The sequence below is a fragment of the Felis catus genome, chromosome B3, assembly GCF_018350175.1.
Source record: "Felis catus isolate Fca126 chromosome B3, F.catus_Fca126_mat1.0, whole genome shotgun sequence".
Lineage (NCBI taxonomy): Eukaryota > Metazoa > Chordata > Mammalia > Carnivora > Felidae > Felis > Felis catus.
This window is the reverse complement of record NC_058373.1, coordinates 125,826,633-125,843,122: the sequence shown is the minus strand read 5'-3', so window position 1 is coordinate 125,843,122 and position 16,490 is coordinate 125,826,633. Positions and strand designations below refer to the sequence as shown.

The 16,490-nt window shown below is 38.3% G+C and overlaps 1 long non-coding RNA gene across 1 annotated transcript in view; it reads right to left on the bottom strand.

The window, feature by feature from the left end:
• Positions 1–15,331, bottom strand: part of LOC123386159 — a 58,051-nt gene extending 42,720 nt beyond the window's left edge. The window contains exon 1 of the long non-coding RNA XR_006599863.1: positions 15,110–15,331. This is a non-coding gene — a long non-coding RNA (uncharacterized LOC123386159). The remainder of the gene's footprint in view (positions 1–15,109) is intronic.
• Positions 15,332–16,490: the final 1,159 nt, after the last annotated feature.

The following is a 16,490-nucleotide window of genomic DNA, read 5'->3' as shown; positions in this document are numbered from 1 at the left end:
CGGCTTAATTTATGGACTGTAAAGAGCTACATGGACTGACCTCTAGGGGAAAACGAAGCAACTTCAGTCCTACTTCAATCTGTTAGCAGGTTCATCTATTCATTTTTTTTCTCTTTTTCCTTTTTCTCTTTTATAATTTTTTTCTTTTTCTTGAATACAGAAAGAGAAAAACTCATTTTTATTTACAATTTTTAATAAAAATCTGTCCTTAATTTTTATTACTATATTTTTTTACTTTTGTGTAAATTTTTTCAAATTCTACTTTACTTCTGTCATTTTATTTTAGTCTACTTCAGTGTACTCACCTTTTCAAATTTTCAAATAATTTCTTTTTTTTCTTTTCCTTTTTGTCTTTTTCATTTTTCTTTTTCTTGAATGCAGACAGAGAAAAACTTTATTTTTACTTTCAATTTCTTTTAAAAATATTTTTATTTAATTTTTATTACTATATTATTTGCTCTTATGTAATTTTTTTCAAATTCTATCTTACTCCCATCATTTTATTTCAGTCTACTACAGTGTATTCAGTTTTTCAAATTTTCAAACAATTTCTTTTTTTGTCTTTCCTTCTTTTTTTAAACTTTTTTCTCTTTTTCATTTTTTTAAATACAGAAAACGAAAAACTTCATATTTCACTTAATTTTTATTAAAATATTTTTCTATAATTCTTTTCTACTATATTCTCTAATTTTGTGTATTTTAGTCTACTTTAGTGTATTCATTTTTTCAAATTCTCAATTTCCTGTTTTCTTTCTCTACCCCCCTTTTTTTCTTTTTGTTTGTTTCTCTAATCTGTCAAACCACTTTCTACACCCAGACCAAAACACACCAAGGATCTAGCTTCATCTATTCGATTTGTGTGTGTGTGTTTTTAATTTTTAATTTTAATATTTTTTTAATTTTAATTTTTTTTAATTTCAATTTTTCTAACTCATTAATTCCTTTTCTTCCTTCAAAATGACAAAAAGAAGGAATTCACCCCAAAAGACAGAGCATGAAGAAACGACAGCCAGGGATTTAACCAACACAGACACAAGCAAGATGTCTGAACCATAATTTAGAATCACAATAATAAGAATACTACCTGGAGTCCAGAATAGATTAGAATCCCTTTCTGCAGAGATAAAAGAAGTAAAAAATAGCCAGAATGAAATTAAAAATGCTATAAATCAGCTGCAATCATGGATGGATGCAGCGGCGGCAAGGATGAACGAAGCAGAAGAGAGAATCAGTGATACAGAGAACAAACTTATAGAGAATAACGAAGCGGAAAAAAGGGGGAAATTAAGGTGAAAGAGCACAATTTAAGAATTAGAGAAATCAGTGACTCATTAAAAAGGAACATCAGAATCATAGGGGTCCCAGAGGAGGAAGAGAGAGAAATAGGGGTAGAAGGGTTATGTGAGCAAATCATAGCAAAAAAACTTTTCTAACCTGGGGAAAGACACAGACATCAAAATCCAGGAAGCACAGAGGACTCCCACTAGATTCAACAAAAACCGACCATCAACAAGGCATATCATAGTCAAATTCACAAAATACTCAGGCAAGGAGAGAATCATGAAAGCAGCAAGGGAAAAAAAGTCCCTAACCTACAAGGGAAGACAGATGAGGTTTGCAGCAGACCTACCCACAGAAATTTGGCGGCCAGAAAGGACTGGCGGGATATATTCAGTGTGCTGAATCAGAAAAATATGCAGCCAAGAATTCTTTATCCAACAAGGGTGTTATTCAAAGTAGAAGGAGAGATAAAAAGTTTTCCAGACAAACAAAAATTAAAGGAGTTTCTGACCACTAAACCAGCCCTGCAAGAAATTAAGGGGGACTCTCTGAGGGAAGAAAAGATGAAAAAAAAAAAAATATATATATATATATATATATATATATATATATATATATATATATATGTACCAAAAGCAACAAAAGATTAGAAAGGACCAGAGAACACCACCAGAAACTCCAACTCTACAAGCATCATAATGGCAATAAATTCATATCTTTCAGTACTCACTCTAAACGTCAATGGACTCAATGCTCCAATCAAAAGACATAGGGTAACAGAATGGGTAAGAAAACAAGACCCATCTATATGCTGTTGACAAGAGACCCACTTTAGACCTAAAGACACCTCAATTATTTCCAAATTGAAAATAAGGGGATGGAGAACCATCTATTATGCTAATGGTCAACAAAAGAAAGCCAGAGTAGCCATACTGATATCAGACAATCTAGGCTTTAAAATAAAGACTGTATCAAGAGATGTAGAAGGGCATTATATCATAATCAAGGGGTCTATCCACCAAGAAGACCTAATAATTGTAAGCATTTATGCACCAAATGTGAGAGCACCCAAATATATAAATCAATTAATCACAAACATAAAGAAACTCATTGATAGTAATACCATAATAGTAGGAGTCTTCAACACCCCACTCACAGCAATGGACAGATCATCTAATAAAAAAATCAACAAGGAAACAATGGCTCTGAATGACACATTGGACCAGATGGACTTAACAGATATATTCAGAACATTTCAGCCTAAAGCAGCAGAATATACATTTGTCTCCAGTGCACATGGAACATTCTCCAGAATACACCATATACTGGGAAACAAATCAGCCCCAAGTAAGTACAAAAAGATCGAGATCATACCGTGCATATTTTCAGACCACAATGCTATGAAACTCGAAATCAACCACAAGAAAAAATTTGGAAAGGTAACAAATACTTGGAGACTGAAGAACATCCAACTAAAGAATGAATGGACTAACGAAGCAGTTAAAGAAGAAATTAAAAAGTATATGGAAGTCAATGAAAATGATAGCACCACAACCCAAAACCTCTGGGACGCAGCAAAGGCGGTTATAAGAGGAAAGTATATAGCAATCCAGGCCTTCCTAAAGAAGGAAAAAGATCTCAGATACCCAACCAAAACTTACACCTTAAGGAGCTGGAAAACGAACAGCAAATAAAACCCAAAACCAGCAGAAGACAGGAAATAATAAAGATTAGAGCAGAAATTAATGCTATCGAAACCAAAAAAACAGTAGAACAGATCAATGAAACCAGAAGCTGGTTCTTTGAAAGAATTAACAAAATTGATAAACCACTAGCCAGTTTGATCAAGAAGAAAAAGGAAAGGACCCAAATAAATAAAATCAAGAATGAAAGAGGAGAGATCACAACCAACACAGCAGAAATAAAAACAATAATAAGAGAATATTATGAGCAATTATATGCCAATAAAATGGGCAATCTAGAAGAAATGGACAAATTCCTAGAAACATATACACTACCAACACTGAAACAGGAAGAATTAGAAAATTTGAACAGATCCATAACCAGTAAGGAAATTGAATTAGTAATCAAAAATCTCCCAAAAAACAAGAGTCCAGGGCCAGATGGCTTTCCAGGGGAATTCTACCAAACATTTAAGGAAGAGTTAACACCTATTCTCTTGAAACCGTTCCAAAAAATAGAAATGGAAGGAAAACTTCCAAATTCTTTCTGTGAAGCCAGAATTACCCTGATTCCAAAACCAGACAGAGACCCCACTAAAAAGGAGAACTATAGACCAATTTCCCTGATGAACATGGATGCAAAAATCCTCAACAAGATATTATTCAACTGGATCCAACAATACATTAAAATAATTATTCACCACGACCAAGTGGGATTTATACCTGGGATGCAGGGCTGGTTCAGTATCCGCCAAACAATTAACGTGATTCATCACATCAATAAAAGAAAGGACAAGAACCATATGATCCTCTCAATACATGCAGAGAAAGCATTTGACAAAATACAACACCGTTTCTTGATAAAAACCCTCAAGAAAGTAGGGATAGAAGGATGATACCTCGAGATCATAAAAGCCGTATACAAGCGACCCAACACTAATATCATCCTCAATGGGGAAAAACTGAGAGCTTTCCCCCTAAGGTCAGGAACAAGACAGGGATGTCCACTCTCACCACTGTTATTCAACATAGTATTGGAAGTCTTAGCCTCTGCAATCAGACAACACAAAGAAATAAAAGACATCGAAATCGGCCAGGAGGAGGTCAAACTTTCACTCTTCACAGATGACATGATACTCTATATGGAAAACCCAAAAGATTCCACCAAAAAACTGCTAGAACTGATTCATGAAGTCAGTAAGGTTGCAGGATATAAAATCAATGCACAGAAGTCAGTTGCATTCGTATACACCAACAATGAAGCAATAGAAAGAGAAATCAAGGAATTGATCCTATTTATAGTTGCACCAAAAACCATAAAATACCTAGGAATAAATCTAACCAAAGAGGTGGAAAATCTATACACTGAAAACTATAGAAAGCTTATGAAAGAAATTGAAGAAGACACAAAGAAATGGAAAAAGATTCCATGCTCCTGGATAGGAAGAACAAATATTGTTAAAATGTGATACTACCCAAAGCAATCTATATATTCAATTCAATCGCTATCAAAGTAACACCAGCATTCTTCACAGAGGTAGAACAAACAATCCTAAAATGTGTATGGAATCAGAAAAGACCCCGAATAGCAAAAGCAATCTTGAAAAAGAAAACCAAAGCAGGAAGCATCACAATCCCAGACTTCAAACTATACTACAAAGCTATAATAATCAAGACAGTATGGTACTGGCACAAGAATAGACACTGAGATCAATGGAATAGAAGAGAGAACCAGAAATGGACCCACAAACATATGGGCAACTAATCTTTGACAAAGCAGGAAAGAATATCCAATGGAATAAAGACAGTCTCTTCAGCAAGTGGTGCTGGGAAAACTGGACAGCAACATGCAGAAGAATGAACCTGGACCACTTTCTTACACCATACACAAAAATAAACTCAAAGTGGAAGAACGACCTCAATGTAAGACAGGAAGCCATCAAAATCCTCCAGGAGAAAGCAGGCAGAAACCTCTCTGATCTTGCCCACAGCAATTTCTTACTCAACACGTCTCCGGAGGCAAAGGAAACAAAAGCAAAAATGAACTACTGGGACCTCCTCAAAATAAAAAGCTTCTGCACTGTGAATAAAACAATCAGCAAAACTGAAACGCAACCGACAGAATGGGAGAAGATATTTGCAAATGACATATCAGATAAAGGGTTAGTATCCAAAATCTACAAAGAACTTATCAAACTCAACACCCAAAAAACAAGTAATCCAGTGAAGAAATGGGCAAAAGACACGAATAGACACTTCTCTAAGGAAGACATCCAGATGGCCAACCGACACATGAAAAAATGCTCCATATCACTCATCATCAGGGAAATACAAATGAAAACCACAATGAGATACCACCTCACACCTGTCAGAATGGCTAACATTAACAACTCAGGCAACAACTCAGGCAACATATGTTGGCGAGGATGCAGAGAAAGAGGATCTCTTTTGCGTTATTGGTGGGAATCCAAGCTGGTGCAGCCACTCTGGAAAACAGTATGGAGGTTTCTCAAAAAACTAAAAATAGAACTACCCTACGACCCAGCAATTGCACTACTAGGCATTTATCCAAGGGATACAGGTGTGCTGTTTCAAAGGGACACATGCACCCCCATGTTTATAGCAGTACTATCAAAAATAGTCAAAGTATGGAAAAAGCCTAAATGTCCATCGATGGATGAATGGATAAAGAAAATGTGGTATATATATATATATATATATATATATATATATATATATATACACACACACACATACATACAATGGAGTATTACTCGGCAATCAAAAAGAATGAAATCTTGCCATTTGCAACTATGTGGATAGAACTGGAGGGTATTATGCTAAGTGAAATTAGTCAATCAGAAAAAGACAAAAATCATATGACTTCACTCATCTGAGGACTTTAAGAGACAAAACAGATGAACATAAGGTAAGGGAAACAAAAATAATATTAAAACAGGGAGGGGGACAAAACAGAAGAGACTCATAAATATGGAGAACAAACTGAGGGTTGCTGGAGGGGTTGTGGGAGGGGGGATGGGCTAAATGGGTAAGGGGCATTAAGGAATCTACTGAAATCATTACTTCACTATAGGCTAACTAATTTGGATGTAAATTTTAAAAAATAAAAAATAAAGTTAACTTACAAAGTTAAAAAAAGGTAACTAGTATTAACAGTTACTATTATTATTAAAATTTTAAATGGAATACTATTTCAAATAAAACAAACAGTCTATAAACATTAAAACACGGGCTGAATAATCTTAGAGATAAAGTAAGAAAGATTTGATGAAGGAAGAAGAAAGCAAGAGAAAAAGGAAAGGTAGGCAGAGGGGAAAACACAGGTTTCATAGCAGAAGGAAGGAATCTCCAGGTATGTTCTCGAATCAGGCACTGTATGCTCTGTGTCTTGGGGAAACAAGAAATAAATAAACAAACAAAAAACAGAAAAAAGGGCATGTTTCCTCCAATAACATCTGGAATTTGAACCCCTGCCTCTGTCTCTAGATTTTTCTGTGACAACTAATGCTACCTCCCTCCCTTCCTCCAGTCTGACCACTCAACTTGAAATAATTTCCTCAATTTTGAGGGCTCACGTGTTCTCTATTTCGGAGAAAACTTAAGCCCCAATCAATAAATATTGATTATTTCCATGCCTCCCTACTCCGGTTCCACCACCCTTACCCACGACAGACTTTTCTCAACCACTGTCCCTACTTTGTCAGGAAGATGACTGACATCACATTTCCCAGACTTACTTATAAGAGAAGGTTTCAGTGAGGAAGAAATAGGGGTGGGGGTGGGGGAGGGAGTGGATTAAAAGTCCTTCAAAAGCTGAGCTGTACAGAGGACCTTACCAGGAAGAAGTGATCAAGCAACTCAAAACTACCTGCAAGGTACTATGCCTATTTGAAGATTAGAACTATTTAAATTTAGCATTATTGTTACAGGAATAAAGCAAAGAGCCTGTGTTGTTTTGTAAGAAATTTCCACCTCCGAAGTCATATTTTCTAAACCTGGAAAGAGGAAAGGATATGTTTTAAGTGGAAAAACACTGAGCTCTTTCCAATCCCTGTTTCTCTTGTTAATGACATTGTGTTTCTTTGTCCTGGAATCTCCCAGAATGACACAGGGAATAAGGTTAACTTTGACAATGTTCACAGCTTTTCTGTCAAACCCCTTTTCTTTAAATTTGCATGGCTTGAAACAAACTTTCTTCTTAGAGGTATTTCCACCAAAAGTGAGAAGCTGGGAAGCTGTTTTATTCTTGAGCAGTTTTATTCTTCCCCACTTGCCCCCTTATTACCCCTACCGAGAATTTTAGTGTTCTCTCTATTAAAACTCAATCTGCCACTTTAGAGGTTAATGATTAACTTTAATACGTCTGTGCCTTTCACTGTAATCTAGATTCTGGAACTAAATCAAATGTAATGGAAAGAATAGAATTAAGACAACCGGCTCTAGTCCCAGTCCTACCAATAACTAGTTGTCTGACCTTGGGAGAGCCTTCAACTTCTCTGGAACTCTATCTATAAAACAAGGTGGTTCAAAGAGATGATCTCTATGTATCTTGTGGCTCTAAAATTCTATGCTCAAAAGAATAAGAAACCCTCCATTTCAAAAGCTAACTTATTGCTGGTAGTAATTTTCTCAGCTCATTAATTCAGTTGTAACTGATGAGAATGTGGTACAATAGTTCCTTCACATACAAGTGTCCTTTGAAAGAGTGTCAGCACAGAGGACAGAAGCCTACCCTTGTAGTGAGCCATCAGCCTCTGAAGAGCCAACAGCCAGGCATAGAGGAAATGGTTTCATAATGGTGACAAGGACTGAAAAAGTTGCAGTGAGCAGAAAATAGGGCCACAATAACAAGGTCTTGCAGACCTGAGCTATGCAGAAAGATCCTTGGGTCAGAAGTGATCTAACAACTGAATGGGTTAATCTATTTCCTTTCACCTGTTCTGTCCTTCCTTTAAGAATACACTTTACCCATCTCCCTGTGTCTCTCTGCCTCATTGTAAAGCAAAAGAATGTTGGCCCTTTCCTTTCCTCCTTTATCACTCTAAGGCAAAGGATTCTTCTGCAAAAAGAAAAAGGAAATCAAATAGAAAATAAGCTTCCATGTGGGGGGAAAAAAACGATTAGTGTGGGTGAGTTATCTAAAACTGAAGATACGGATAGTACACTTATTAAAGCCTGACAGCTTGCAAATCTTCAGATCTAAAAAAGAACTACTTTAAGCTTCAGAGGCAGCAAAAAGCTGGTGAGGAACTGAGACACAGAATGAGCTTGGGGTTTGTTTTTGTTTTTGTTTTTGTTTTTAAGTCCCCTAGTGGAGCCTGTAAAAGAAGCAGAAAAAAACAGAACCTGAACTTTTAGATCCAACGGTTCACACAGCCTTTAGCAAAAAAAGTCTATCCCTTTTCTTTGCCAGATATCTTTTTGGAAGTAGAGATGACAATAAAAGCCTGCATAGGAAATTGACTCATCTAAGGGCTTGAGTAGAAGTGATTATGTAAGAGCCAATCAGGTGATTTTTATCTGAGAGGGAAAAAAATGATTGTATAAAATGAGATGGGCTCAAGCATGTGGCTTGGTTTTCTACAGGCAAGATCAGAATGAATAATCGTACTGGTCTCAAAGCTCATATGGAGCACAGATGTAAGCTAGAGCCTCTCGCCCCTTAAAAAAGAAAAAGAGCTGATGTGAATGCTTAGTGCATGGATTGTGAAAGACCAGACCCTCTAGGAGCACAAGATTTCTGCCAATTATAGGGAAGGTGTGGGGAAACTTCCATATTCATGGTTACCTGGCTTTGAGTCCTTCTCCTGTTTAATGATCTCTATTAAAGATCTCCCTGTGTTGGATCATCCTGAGTCATACTGTGGTGACCCGATTTGCAATTCACCTCTTTCTTTTATTTTATTAATAAATAAATAAGTAAACAAGCAAACAAATAAAAACCTCCCCTCTAGGTAGTACATATGTGTGATGCCCATGCACATAAATTGCTTTCTTGAAGGTTAAAGGTTGCTGGCCCCCAAAATGAAAGCCAGAGGAGCAGACCTGAATCTGAGCACTGGCCTGGAGCACAGCATCTGCAGCCAACCCCACAGACCCATGAACAAAAAATAAATGTTTGTTTTTGTAAGCCACTGAGATTTGGCAGTTGTTTCTTGTGCCACACTATTTCCGCAAAAGCTGACTTATACAAAGAATTCTCTAGGAAAAGGGGTTTACATCACAATATTACAAACAACTTCACCTTCAGCATTAGATATCCTCGTTCCACAAGATCTTTGGGTAACCCATCACAGAGTTTGTCAATGTCCGCTTCAGCCTGTGGAATCTCCCTAGCCCGGGTTATCATAAGGACTTGTGTTACTCTCCTTACAATCCCACTCTCTTCCACACTTTGTCTCTCAAAGATTTCCACTCCACACCCTCAACTCCAAAATGTCCTCTATATCTTAGGGAAAACAAGTCAGTATTCTTCAACCCCTGCCCTCACACTCAGCGCTGAGCTACCTTTCCATATTCAAATCCACCAAGGAATCCAGCAGAACAAGGAGCCCTCCCATAAACAGAAACATCCTTCTAGAAAGGTAGAGGTGTTTTTTCACAATGACTTTCCTCTCTCTCGTACTTCTACATGGGAGAGATAAGTAATGTTGTGTCCTAACTAAAATTAGGCTTCCAGACTTGCAATCAACGTACACTCTCTTCTCCTGTCTTCTCTTCCCTTGCTTCTTTCCGTACTCTCTATCTCTCTTTTCTGCCAAGCCAGTGTCTTCATCCATGGATGTGGAGAAGACATTGTATATTACCAGTGAGAAAAAAACACAAAAAAACAAAAAATAAAGCTCCCTCCCTCTTGCTTCTCCTTAAAGTCCAGCTTCCATTAAGTAATGAGAATTTAGCCATCAATAATTAAGAACATCCTTGGGAAATGCTTCCATAGAAACTAACAGCAGTGCTTTCTGAATAATAAAGCAGAATAGGATTTTCCTAGCTATAATGATTTTCTTTTTATATTTTCACAACCCCCAAGGAGAGACAAGCAGCCATTTTACCAAGATCCAGCAGCAATTCTGGTGTCCCAGGTAGCATGATTAATCACAAAATACTTCAATAGGTTGGCCCAATTTAGACTGAGTAGTATATAACACATCAATCTTGAAACAAATGACATAATATCTTCAGAAATTTAAAAGCCACTTGATTTTGATTCTAAAATTAGAAGGTTTGAGTTTGGGGCACCTGGGTGACTCAGTTGGTTAAGTGCTGATTCGCAGTTTCATGAATTTGAGCCCCATGTCGGGTCCTGTGCTGACAGTGCTGCAGAGCCTGCTTAGGATTCTCTCTCCCTCTTTCTCTCTCTGCCCCCCCCACCAGCCCCGCCCAAACTCATGCTGTATCTGTCTCTCTCAAAATAAACACACTTTAAAAAAAAAAAAAAAAAAAGGTTGACTTTGACCTTAATTTCTTCATCAGTGGGGCAGTCTGGTTTAGCTACAAATCACCAACTGACTGTCCTCAACAAACAGGGAAGAAGACAGCAGGCAGAGGAAGTAAAGCCTTGACTTTCCTTTTGCATAATGAAAACACAGGAACGTGGGAAGGAAGACATTTCTTCCACCTTCTGATAGGTAGTCTACTTATTTGCCAGATTCCCAAATACCACTTTACTCCTAAAAGCACAAGAGAATGTTTCAAATTTAAAAATCACAGTGTAGACAATTATCTCAAGCACCAAAATAGAGCTGTAAAGAAGGGCAGCTGGTTCAGGCTAGGAAAAGATGTATTAGAAAGCTGAAATGCTTCAGAGTCCTTATGGCAGCTAACATGAAAAAGGCAAATGAGTATGGATAAGATTGGGGATGGGATGGTGGGAAGGGAAAGAATCTCGGAGAAGACAAAGAAGCTCAGAATCTTTCAGGAGCCCGGAAAAATGAGCCTTCTTGTAACATGTTTCAATGAGTTATAGTGGTGAGTGACTATTGCCCTCCAATGTCCAAAGTATGTGAGTGTATTGAGTGAGCCACCGCAATCATAAACCGGGTCTGTGGCTCTAAACTACTCAACCAGCTTTTTGCTTCTGAAGAGACATAGAAACATAAGATATACAGAATAGATCTGGCTACTTCCTTGGCCTGACAACCTAGAAGATTAAAGAGTATAGTAGGTACAATCATCATTTTATGGGGCTGTTAAAATTGAAAAGAGAAAAGGAAATGTAAGGGCTTCCCCACTAAGGATATGGGAAGTTGAAACCATGCTCTGGGAGACTCTGTCATGCTGGAGGAATAAGGTCCCTGGGGATTCAGATAATTGGAGAGGGTGGCAAGGAGGCCAAAAATATTCTAGAGCTGTAGACAAGTAGGAAATAAAATAATCATAATCATAATCATAATCATAAAATAATAACAAAATAAAACACACACAAAAACTCCCAACACACTGCCAGGTAAAGCCCCCAGTACTCCTATATCCAAGGCAATATGAACTGGTCGGAGACATTGTCTGTATTCCCATCACTCCTCACTTCCTCTTCCCTGGTCCTCTCATACCCTAAGAATGGCTTAGACCTCTCTCTCTTTCTCTGTTTCTTCAATACACACTCCCTTCCTCCCATCAATCAAGACATATTCAATTAGCTATAAGTTGTCTAATACTGACTCATTCTGTTAACTCAACAAGCATGCATCGAAAAACTAAAATATACTTGGTTCTGTCCTAGGTGCATGGATTAAGGAGATAAAAAAAAAAACCAGAGGCCTCTCCTCTAAAGGAGTGTAGGGGAAAACTTTCTGGAAGAGGTAACACCAACTAGTGTTCTAAAGGAGAAGCAGAAGTTAGGCACAGAGAGTCCATGTGCAAAGGCATTACAATAGAAAATAGTACCCAGCAGTGTGAAGACACTGGCATTTGGTAATGACCTCAAGAGAGGGTTTCTTGCTGCCAATTTTTAATAAATTTTGTCCCACAGAGAAAAGTAGTAAAAGGAAAATCAATAAAAAAGGATTGTGTTTTTATGAACTTTTACTATAATTGTTTCACTAACTCACTACTTAATCAGCTTCATTTACTGCCTTAATGAACAACTAATTCTATCATTTATGGAACAAAGCTTTCACAGACAAGTTGGAGCCCCTTCTCAAAGCAACTATAATAATACTGAAAATTGAAAATGTCTTAGAAGGAAAAGCTAACAAAAAAGTGGAAGAGGTGACTGTGGCACCAGGAACTGGCAAAGTGAGCATTCCTCCAAGTTCAAAAATATCTTTCCCATACATTTTAGCAAATAGAGATTCAACTGTGCCAATACACTTTACTTCTTTAAAGTTGAGGATGAAATAAATAGCATAATACTATAGGCCACTCACTCTTTAGTAAGCGTTTTTCTTATTTCAAAAATTTTTAATACTTATTTATTTTTGAGAAAGAGAGAGAGACAGAGTGTGAGCAGGGAAGGGGCAGAGAGAGAGGCAGATGCAGAATTTGAAGCAAGCTCCTGGCTCTGAGCTGTCAGCACAGAGCCTGACGTGGGGCTCAAACCCACGAACTGGGAGATCATGCCTGAGCTGAAGTCGCATACTTAACCGACTGAGCCACCCAGGCACCCCGAGTTTTTCTTATTTCAATCAATAGAGGCACCATTTGCTAAGTCAACCAAACTTTTAGAATAATCTTTAATTCCTGGTTCACTCTATATTTGATTTTATTAAATACCAGTGGATTATCATACAGGGTTGTCTACAGAAGACAACGAAAACTGATCAGGTGAGTTAAAGCAACATGAGCAATAAAAGGGTTTGTTTTAAAGACATTGAATAGCTGACTGACATACAATGTACACTGGCTGCCCCTTTCTCAACTTATTTCCCCATTGCCCACTTCTGTGATCAAGGTTGGACACTCCACATCTTCACGAAATACTCATTTCCTTCAACCCGCATTCCCATGTAGCTAGTGCACCATATTACTGAGCCCTGGATAACACGATGCAAGCCTAGATCTTTGGCTTTAGATCCTCTGGAAAAATGGAAAAGCACAACTGGTGCTAACCTGTCTCCCCTTTTTCCTGTCTTAAAAATGGACTGCAGCATAAGGGACAGGCCAAGAGGCCAACAAAGAGCCTTGACACTGTCCACCTGTTGAACAAATATCAGTAGCTACTCAACTCCAAACTTCTTATGTTATGAGGGGAGAAAGACCCCTAATGACCTAGGTCACTGCTGGGGTTTTTTTCTATTATTGCAGCTGAAAGATGGCCTAACTGACACACTTCCTGACTCATTGGGAGGGCATAAGTCTAAGCATCCAGCACCAATGCCCAAAAGCACACCACAGAACTGATCTATGAGGGCCATCAATTCATGATATTGCTGTTTGTCTTGCTGCCATTTCTACAACAGAAGTGTGATCTTACTGCAACCATGACCATCATTATCAATGCTGTCACTTCTGTGTTCAGCACAAAATCTTGTAGTACCAAATGCCATTTTTGCTGCTGTGACTCTAGATTCAAAGTACATAGTTGTTGCATTTAGTTGGTAACATCTGGGTCCCATGCGTGTCTTAGATTTGAATGAAGCGTGAAAAGTGAGTATCTGGCATTTTCAACTGGTAAGCACTGATAAGGTCTGGAATTCTCTAATATATATGGGAATTCTCCCATACATGAGAAAGACGTGCAAATGTTGGGCCAGAAGGAATGTGCACCTCACTTCATCAATCCTATGACCTCCTTAGATCATACTTTACCCACAATTATGGACTGAATATTTATATTGCCTCAAAATTCATACAATGAAATTGTAACCCCCAGTGTGATCGTATTAAGAGGTGAGGCTTTCCCTATTGTGAAGTTACTTTTATTTATACTACTCAAAGATTACCATGAGCTTTTAATCTGAAAACTCATTCCATTCTTTAATTTTGTAAAATTATCAATAATAACCTTTTCCAAAACTGATTCTTTGCAGTTGAATTAAATCCTCTCCTTCTGGAACTCCCATCCAAAAAAAAAAAAAAAAAAAAAAAAAGGAAGGAAGAAAAGAAAAGAAAAGAGAAGAAAAACTAGAAAAAAAGAAGAGAAAAAAGAAGAAAAGAAAAGAAAAGAAAAGAAAAGAAAAGAAAAGAAAAGAAAAGAAAAGAAAAAAGAAAAAACACAACAAAAGGGTCCTTGGGAGGTGATGAGGGTTGAGCTCTCTTAAATGGGATTAGCACTCTTACAAATGAGACCATAGAAGCTCCCTCACCCTTTCTGCCACATGAGGACATAGAAAGCAGCCATCATCTATGAACCAGGAAACTGGCTCTGATCAGTTGTAGAGTCTGTCAGCACCCTGGTCTCAGACTTTCTAATTTCCAGAACTATGGGAGGTAAATGTCTGTTTTTTATTCAACCCCACCCTTTATTTTGCTATAGCAGTCTAAACAGACTAAGGCAGGGGCACCTGGGTGGCTCAGTCGGTTAAGCGGCCGACTTCGGCTCAGGTCATGATCTCGCAGTCCGTGAGTTCAAGCCCCGCGTCGGGCTCTGTGCTGACACCTCAGAGCCTGGAGCCTGTTTCAGATTCTGTGTCTCCCTCTATCTGACCCTCCCTCGTTCATGCTCTGTCTCTCTCTGTCTCAAAAATAAATAAACGTTAAAAAAAAATTAAAAAAATAAATAAATAAACAGACTAAGGCATCCATTAATCTCCAGCCACTGCATATGATATCCTTTTCATCATTTGGAACTGAAATGTCTCTGAATTCTTTTTTGTTAATGTTTATTTATGTATTTTGAAAGACAGAGAGAGTGAGTGTTGGGGAGTGGCAGAGAGAGAGAGAGAGAGAGAGAGAGGGAGAGAATTCCAAGCAGGCTCTGTGCTATCAGTACAGAGCTCGATGTGGGGCAGATTGTCTCTGAATTGTTAAATTCTGATACAGCCCCTGTCCTGGCAACTCCTTCAAGCATCTTCCACTTCCTGTTATTGCAAGTAGAGCTTAAAATAATGGATGGACTAAAAAGATATAAAATACATCAAATTGACAGAATTGGGGAATAACTAGATGTCAGTCATACAGGGAGATGAATCAAGAATAATTCCCAAACGTTTGGCATGGGCAACAACAGGGTAGATAGTGTTACTCACCAATTAAGAATGGGGAGAGTTAGGGCACCTGGGTGGCTCAGTCAATTAAGCATCAGACTCTTGATCTCAGCTCAGGTCTTGATCTCAGGGTCGTGAGTTCAAGTCCCACATTGGGCTCTGCACTGGGTGTGAAGCCTACTTAAAAAAAAAAAAAAAGAGAGAGAGAGAGAATGAGGAAAGGACTCAGAAAGCAAAGCAAGTCACCATGTTGGTTCGGGGACATGCTGAGTTTCAGGTGCCTATGGGCTGGATGGGTTCAATAAAGAGCTGAGTGCATGGGTCTTGAACACAGGAATAAAGATCTGGACTGGAAGTATGGGTTTGAGAGTCATCAATTTATAGCTGACAACCAAAACCATGAAACCACCTAATCCACCTGCATTTCCTACTTCAATGCAAAAGATTTGAGGAACCCAACATCTTCCACTCAGCCCAAGCCTGCTCTTTCTTCACAAAATACACCCAACCGTCAAGAACCAATCACACCAGTCACTGAAACCTACCTTCTTCAAACCTGTCCCTCTCCATCTCCACCTTTGCTGTCTCCATCCACCTCTCACCATCTTTCACCTGGAATTAGTCTCTGAACTAATTTCCGACCTGTCTACCATCACACACACACACACACACACACACACACACACACACACACACATACACACACACACACACACACACACACACATCTATGGCAAGAGTGGCCTTCCTCAAACATAAATGACTTAATCCTCTGATTAAAACCTGTCAGAAGCTCCCCATTACCTAAAAGATAAAGTCTCATCCCCGTTTAAGACATGCAGGGTATTCTAGAATCCAATCACTCTCTGGGGCGCCTGGGTGGCGCAGTCGGTTAAGCGTCCGACTTCAGCCAGGTCACGATCTCGCGGTCCGTGAGTTCGAGCCCTGCGTCGGGCTCTGGGCTGATGGCTCAGAGTCTGAAGCCTGTTTCCGATTCTGTGTCTCCCTCTCTCTCTGCCCCTCCCCCGTTCATGCTCTGTCTCTCTCTGTCCCAAAAATAAATAAACGTTGAAAAAAAAAATTAGAATCCAATCACTCTCTACATCTCCGGCCTCATTTCCCACTGCCTGGAGCTTCTAAAATATGCTAACTTTCATGGAGAGTGTGCCTATCAGAGTCTTGATCGTATCTTACATTTTCTTAATAAGGACACTGAATTTTAACCAATAAACAATATATTACATGTCAGAAAGAGAGAATCTCTTCTTAAACTTAGACTGAAAATATCGGACCCAGTGTGCAAAACTGCCATTTGCATTCATATTATTATAGCACTAGGAAGGCAATTTAGAAGGAGATAGTATGTTTTATTTAAATTTACAAATATGCTCAAAATCATTTAGGAAAGAGCGCAGTGGTCTTA